The sequence below is a fragment of the Antechinus flavipes genome, chromosome 4 (genome assembly GCF_016432865.1).
Source record: "Antechinus flavipes isolate AdamAnt ecotype Samford, QLD, Australia chromosome 4, AdamAnt_v2, whole genome shotgun sequence".
In the NCBI taxonomy this organism is placed as follows: Eukaryota; Metazoa; Chordata; class Mammalia; order Dasyuromorphia; family Dasyuridae; genus Antechinus; species Antechinus flavipes.
In genome coordinates this window covers 154,679,866-154,687,542 of record NC_067401.1, presented here as the reverse complement: position 1 = coordinate 154,687,542, position 7,677 = coordinate 154,679,866, and the positions used below count along the sequence as shown (strand labels likewise).

Here is a 7,677-nt window from a genome sequence, read left to right as displayed (position 1 = left end):
ATCTCCCTACTTGTGCTGGCTTGCTCCCACCATTCAGGACAAACCTTTTCTGGCAATCTTCCAGATTATCTTTGGCTAGTAAGTTTTTGTACTTCCAATATTTGTGAATTGTACTAGTCAAGCACTAATTTTTTAATAACTTTTTTATTGACAGAATATATGCATGAGTAATTTTTGCAGCATTATCCCTAGCACTCACTTCTGTTCCGATTTTTCCCCTTCCTTCCCACCACTCCTCCTCTAGATAGCAGGCAGTCTTATACATGTTAAATATATTATAGCATATCCTAGATACAATGCATGTATGTAGAACCATACGATTCTCTTGTTTCATAAGAAGAGTTGAATTCACAAGGTTAAAAAAAAAAAAACCTGGGAAGAAAAACAAAAATGCAAGTAGTCCACATTCATTTTCCAGTGTTCCTTCTCTGGGTGTAGCTGATTCTGTCCATCATTGTTCAATTGGAATTGAATTAGATCTTCTCTTTCTCAAAGATATCCAATTCCATCAGAATACATCCTCATAAAGTATTATGGTTGAAGTGTATAATGATCTCCTGGTTCTGCTCATTTTACTCAGCATCAGTCCATGTAAGTCTCCTCAAACCCCTCTATATTCATCCTGCTAGTCTTTTCTTACAGAACAATAATATTCCCTAACATTCATATATCACAGTTTACCCAACCATTCTCCAATTGATGGGCATCTATTCATTTTTTCAGTTTCTAACCACTACAAAAAAGGCTGCCACAAACATTTTGGCATATACAGGTCCTTTTCCTTTCTTTAGTATCTCTTTGGGATATAAGCCCAGTAGAAACACTGCTGGATCAAAGAGTATGCAGAGTTTGATAACTTTTGGGGCATAATTCCAGATTGCTCTTCAGAATGGTTGGATTCATTCACAACTCCACCAACAAGGCATCAGTGTTCTAACTTTCCCGCATCCCTTCCAACATTCATCATTATGTTTTCCTGTCATCTTAGCCAATCTGAGAGATGTGTAGTATCTCAGAGTTGTCTTAATTTGCATTTCTCTGATCAATAGTGAGTTGAAACACCCTTTCATATGAGTAGAAATAGTTTCAATTTCATCATCTGAAAATTGTTTGTTCATATCCTCTGACCATTTATCAATTGGAGAATGGCTTAATTTCTTATAAATTAAAGTCAATTCTCTTTATATTTTGAAAATACGACCTTTATCAGAACGTTTAACTGTTAAAAAAATGTTTTCCCACTTTGTTGCTTCCCTTCTAATCTTGTCTGCATTAGTTTTGTTTGTACAAAGGCCAAGCATTATTTTTGAGGCTGAATTTGGTAATTAGCAGTGAGGGTATGAAAGGAGCTTAGAATGTCACGTGTGTCTTCTTCACCATCTTGGCTCCCTATTTTCATGTGCTCTTATAAGATAGTTGCAACAACTGGCTCCGAACAGGGACTTGAACCCTAGACCTCAGATTAAAAATCTGATGCTCTACCATCTGAGCTATCTGGGCCAGGTAGAATGTGGCAGAGAGTGGTTAAATAATCTAATAAGGCAGAAAATAGACAGGAAGGCATATGTCAGGACTGTATACATATATAAAAGAGCAGGGGTATGCAGTTCAATTAGGAGACTTTAGGAAAATTCTGGACACTGCTTACAAAGTTTTTCTATGGTTAACTGTGAAAGGCTGTTATAATTGTGATAGATGGATTGTTTTTGGTGAACAGCTCACCATTTTTGATAAACAATGCCCAGGAAAAGTAATAAAAAATCTCATTAAACAAAGTCTGAAATCAGAACCAGAAAAGGAGGTCAGGAAATTTGGTCAGAACACAGGCAGGCCCACTTTTTAGCAGTATATGTCCCTCTCCTGAGTCTGAGTAGGTTGATCATGAATGGCCTCCCACCTCCACCACCTTCAGCCCCACCTTATTTTTGTGTCTATCCAGACCTACAGCCTTTCAAAGGCTCTTCTAATGTAAAAAATGAAATAAAGACTGAGGAAAAGTAGGGTCAGAAATATAAAACAAAAACCAGAGGGACACTTAGCAGACAAAAAGCCAAAAGTAATCAGTTGTGTTCTTTATTTTCACTTCAAAAAGATTTGCAGCTGGCTAGAGATCAAGGAAAAGACACAGAGAGGTGGGAAGAATTATATCCTGTTATAGAGGAGAATGACCCTTTTAATCCAGGGCAGAGAAGAGGCAGAAATGTATCACTTCCCAAAAAGAGAACTCACAATAAAAACTTCAAGGAACATTTTTGCAAAATCCAGGAGTATAATCTCAAGAAAAAAATATTACAAGTTGCCAGAAAACAAAACAAAATAAAACAATTTCAGTATCAAGCAACAATAGTCAGGATTACCCAGGATCTGGAAGCTTGTATAATAAAGGATATGAAAGTTTGCAATACCATGTTCTGGAAGGCAAAGGACATGGGATTACATCCAAGAATCTACTATACAGTGACACTGGGCATCATCTTTTGGTGGAGGAGATGGATCTTCCATGAAGTAAGGGAGTCTCAATTATTTCTATTAAAAAAAACCAGAACTAAACAGAAAAATTGATCTTCAAACACAGGATTTAAGAAAAGCATCAAAAGGTAAACAGGGAAAAACAACAATGTATATCCCTACATAGGAAAATGATACTTTTATCTCTTGAGTTGGGGGGGAAGGCAAACATGAATGGGGAGGTATGGGTATGAATTGAATGTGATTTGACAATATCAAAGAAAAAGCATTAAGGGCCAGAAAAATGATTATACTGGGAAAAGCAGAAAAGAGAAGTAAAATGGAATAAATTAGATCACATGAAAAATAAATTAGATCACAAAAAACCTATTTTCATACAGGAAAAATAACGGAGAGGGATGGACATTGTACCAAGCTTAATCTCATCACTTTTGGCTCAAAGAGGGTATAATATATTCTTTCAGTTGGGTAAAGAAAGTTATTTTATCCTATAAAGAGGCAAGAGAAGGAAGGAGAAAAGAAAGGAGTGACTGGATAGAAGGAAGGGCAGGTTGAAAGTGAGGTGTGTAACAAACAAAATAGTACTATGAGCAGCCAGGTGGAAGCAAAGAACAAAAGTATATACAGGGGAGAAAAATAGGATGGAAGGAAATTCAGAGTTTGTAATCATAACTGTGAATGTGAATGGAATTAAGTCTCTCACAAAATGGAAGTGGGGTAGCAGAGTGGATCAAAACCCAAAATCCTTGCTCAGAAGAAACATATTTGAAACAGAGAGATGCATACAGTGAAGGGATAGAAGGCTGGACTAGAATTTATTATTATGCTTCAGCCAAAAAAAAAAGTGGGATTAACAATTCTGATCTTAGATAAAGCAAAAAAAAATAGATTTAATTAAAAGAAGTAAGGAAGGAAACTACATCTTGTAAAAGGACACCATAGACAATAAAGCGGTATCAATAATAAATATATATTCACCAAGTGGTATAGCATCCAAATTCTTAGAGAAGTTAAGCCAGTTACAGGAAGAAACAAAGAGCAAAATTAAACTAGTGGAGCATCTTAACACACTCCTTTCCAAATTAGATAAATCTAAACATAAAATAAGCAAGAAACTAGGGTAGTTAATAGAACCTCAGAAAATTTACATATAATATATCTCTGAAGAAAATTGAATAGGGATAGAAAGAACTATAATTCTTTTTCTTAGCAGTACGTGACAGCTATCCAAAAATTGACCCTGTATTAGAGCATAAAATCTCACAATCAAATGCAGGAAAACAGAAGTAATAAATGCTTCCTATTCAGATCATAATGCAATAAAAATGCATTCAATAGAGGGCCAAGGAAAGATAGACTATAAAGCAATTGGAAGCTAAATAATCTAATTCTAAAGAATGAGTGTGGGGCAGCTAAAGGGTGCAGTAGATAGAGCACCAGCTCTGAAGTCAGAAGGACCTGAGTTAAAATTTGGTCTCAGTCATTTAACTCTTACTAGCTATGTGACCCTGGGCAAGTCACTTAACCCCAATTACCTCAGCAAAAAAAAAAAAAATCAAACATAAGAAATCTAGAAACAATCCACAATTTGATACAAGAGAATGACAATAATGAAAAGCATGCCAGACTCATGGGATACAGTCCAAGCAATGCCTAAGGGAAATTTCATATCCCTAAATACTTGCATGAATAAAATAGAGAAAGAGGCAATCAATGAATTAGGTATGCAACTGAAAAATCTAGAAAAACAACAAATTTTAAAATACCATTTAAATACTACATTAAAAATTCTAAAAATCAAAGGAGAGATTAATAATATTGAAAATAAGAAATCAATTGAAATAATAAAAATAAGAGTTGATTTTATGAAAAAACCCAACAAAATAGGTAAACCTTTACTAATTTTATTAATAAAGGGAAAGAAAGAAAACATAAATTGCCAGCATCAAAAATGAAAAAGTGAACTTGTCACCACTGAAGAAATTACAGTAATACTTAGGAATATATTGCCTAACTAGATGCCAATACACTTGACAATTTAATTGAAATAGAAGACTATTTACAACATATTAATTGCCTAGATTAGCTGAAGAGGAAATAAGTTACTTAGTCTCCTTTTAGAAAAAGAAATTGACTAAGCCATCAATAAATCCCATAAGAAAAAATCTTCAGGGCCAGATGGATTTACAATTGAAATCTATCAAACATTTAGAGAACAATTAATTCCAATATTATGTAAACTATTTGGAAAATTATGTAAGGAAAGTCCTGACAAACTCTTTCCATGATACAATTATGGTACTGATACATAAATCAGGAAGAGCCAACACAGAGAAAAAAAATCATAACCCAATCTCCCTAATTAATATGAATACAACAATTTTAAATAAAATATTGGCAAAGAGATCACAAGAATTTATCAGCAAGATAATACACTATGACCAAGTGCAATTTATACTTGGAATGCAATGCTGGTTCAATATCAGGAAAACTATTGCCATAATCAAATATATCAATAACAAAATTAACAGAAATCATATTGTTATCTCAAGGTGCAGAAACAGGTTTTAACTAAATATAGCAGCCATGTCTATTAAAAATATGAGAGAGCACAGGAATAAGTTGAGCTATCCTTAGAATGATAAGCAACATCAATCTAAAACCATCAGCAAGCATTTTTTTTTGTAATGCAGCATAACCATTATCACCTCTATAATTCAATATTGTAATAGAAATTGTAGCTTTCATAATAAGAAGAGCAAAAAATAAATTAAAGTAATTAGAATAGCCCATGAGGAGATAAGACTATCACATGTTTGCAGATATTATGTTAACACTTAGAAAGTCTTGCATTTATCCATAAATCTACTTGAAACAACTGCTTTAACAAATTTTCGGGATATAAAATAAATCCATAAAAATCATCAGCCCTTTTCTACATTACTAACAAGGCCCTGTAGCAAGAGATAGAAAGTGAAATCCCATTTTAAATAGTTAACACAAAATATAATATCTGGGTGTCTGTCTACCTGCCAAGACAAATCCAGGCACTATATGAACACAATTATAAGACAGTTTTCACACTAATAAAATCAGATCTAAGCAATTGGAAAAATACCAGTATCTCATGTAAGCTAATATCATAAAAATGCATTCTGCCTAAATTGGTCCATTTGTTCAATGTCATAAAAATAAAAGTGCCAAATAATTATTTTATAGAAATTGAAAAAATAATAATAAAATTCATCTTGAAGATCAAGAAATTAAAAATATAAAGGGAATTAAGTACTAGGCCTAAAACTATAATTTTAAACAGTAGTCCTCAAAATATATAGTACAGATTATAAAACACAGTGGTAGATCAGTGGAATAATTTAGATACATATGACACAATAATCAATGACTATAATAATCAAGTATTTGATAAATCCCTGAATTCCAGCTTCTTGGGTAAGAATTCACTATTTACCAAAAATTACTGGAAAAGCTGGAAAACGATATATCAGAAACTCAGCATAGATCTACACCTCACACCCTACACTAAAATAAGGTCAAAATGGGCACATGGATTTGTCATACAGGGTGATACTACAAATAAATTAGGAGAGCAAAGGATGGTTTATATTTTTGTATGCAGATGACACAATGAAAAATAAATAAATATATATGTGTGTGTGTGTGTGTGTGTGTGTGTGTGTGTGTATAATGAAAATGAGAAACTAAAACAAAATTTATTATGCATTGAGTAAATGCAAAAATGAAGCCAATAAACTCAGGAAAGAATTTGAGATTTGGCAAAAAAAAAAAAAATGTTTATTAGGGATTGTTTATATATTTATTTATTATTTTTTTTTTTAGATTTAATTTAAGTTTTAATTTAATTTTATTTTTTTGCCTTAGCAAAAAAGAATTTATTGTTAAATATAGAGTAATATATCTTCTTAGCCAAATTTATGATAAACTAAATTTTAGCTTTTCCAGTAGTTTTAATAAAATAAGAAGATTCTAACCTAGATAATTCATTCTTTGGGATTTATGAAACACCAGATTATTGAGGTCCATTTTTATTTCTGATTTGTTCATTTGTTCTTTTCTATTGACCAATATTTAATCTATATCATATATTTTCTGATTACTGCTTTATAATATATTTTGAGGTCTGGAAATGTTATTATTAGGGGGTGAATAATCAACTGAACAACCAAAAAAATAAAGGCAATTACCCCATGTAGGTGATTGAGTGGATGAATGTCATGGTCCTCTTTGAGAATGAAGGATAAACAACAACCTCTTTCAGTAAAGCTGGTCCACAAAGTAGAATTGGTCACATGGAAGACTTCCTTATTTCTCTCCTTCCTTCTTTCTTTCCTTCCTTCCTTCCTTCCTTCTTTCCTTCCTTCCTTCCTCCCTCCCTCCTTCACTTCTTTCCTTCCCCCCTCCCTCTCTCCTTCCTTCTTTACTTCCTTCCTTCCTTGTTTCCTTCCTTCCTTCTCTCCTTCCTTCCCTCCTTTTCTTTCCTTCCTCTGTTTACACACAGTATCATACCATTACTTACAAATGCTCTTAAAAGCATTTTTTTTTTGTCTTTTGTACCTCTGTGCCCTCCAAAGATAGCCAGTTTACTGGCTAGATTTCTTTCTTTAAAAAAAAAAAATAAAGTTTTTACTTTCAAAACATATGCATAGATACTTTTCAACTTTCAGTCTTGCAAAATCGCGTGTTCCAAATTTTTTCTCCTTCCTGTCCCCCCCCACCTCCTTCCTACATAGCAAGTAATCCAATATTTGTTAAACATGTGTAATCATTCTATACACATTTTCACAATTATCATGCCACACAAAAAATAAGATCAAAAAGGGAAAAAAATTAGAAAGAAAACAAAATGCAAGCAGACAACAACAAAAATGTGAAAATATTATGTTGTAATGCACATTCAGTTTCTACAATCCTCTTTCTGGATGCAGATGGCTCACTCCATCACAAGACCATTGGAATTGGCCTGAATTACCTCATTGTTGAAAAGAGTCACGTCCATCAAAATTGATCATCATGCAATCTTGTTGCTATGTACAATGTTCTCTTGGTTAGCTTAAAAATGCCAAGGTCTCCCATTTCATCCAGGACATCTTGATCTGTCATCTTGATCCGTATCTTGCCATCAGATTCAGATGGCTGTAGAAGGGAAAGTGAAGCAGGTGACTGAACAGC

General features: G+C 33.3%; 1 non-coding gene across 1 annotated transcript; it reads right to left on the bottom strand.

Annotated features, from left to right (window-relative positions):
- Positions 1–1,427: 1,427 nt before the first annotated feature.
- TRNAK-UUU (transfer RNA lysine (anticodon UUU)) lies at positions 1,428–1,500 on the bottom strand. Its single transcript has one exon. It is a non-coding gene; the product is annotated as a tRNA-Lys (tRNA).
- Positions 1,501–7,677: the final 6,177 nt, after the last annotated feature.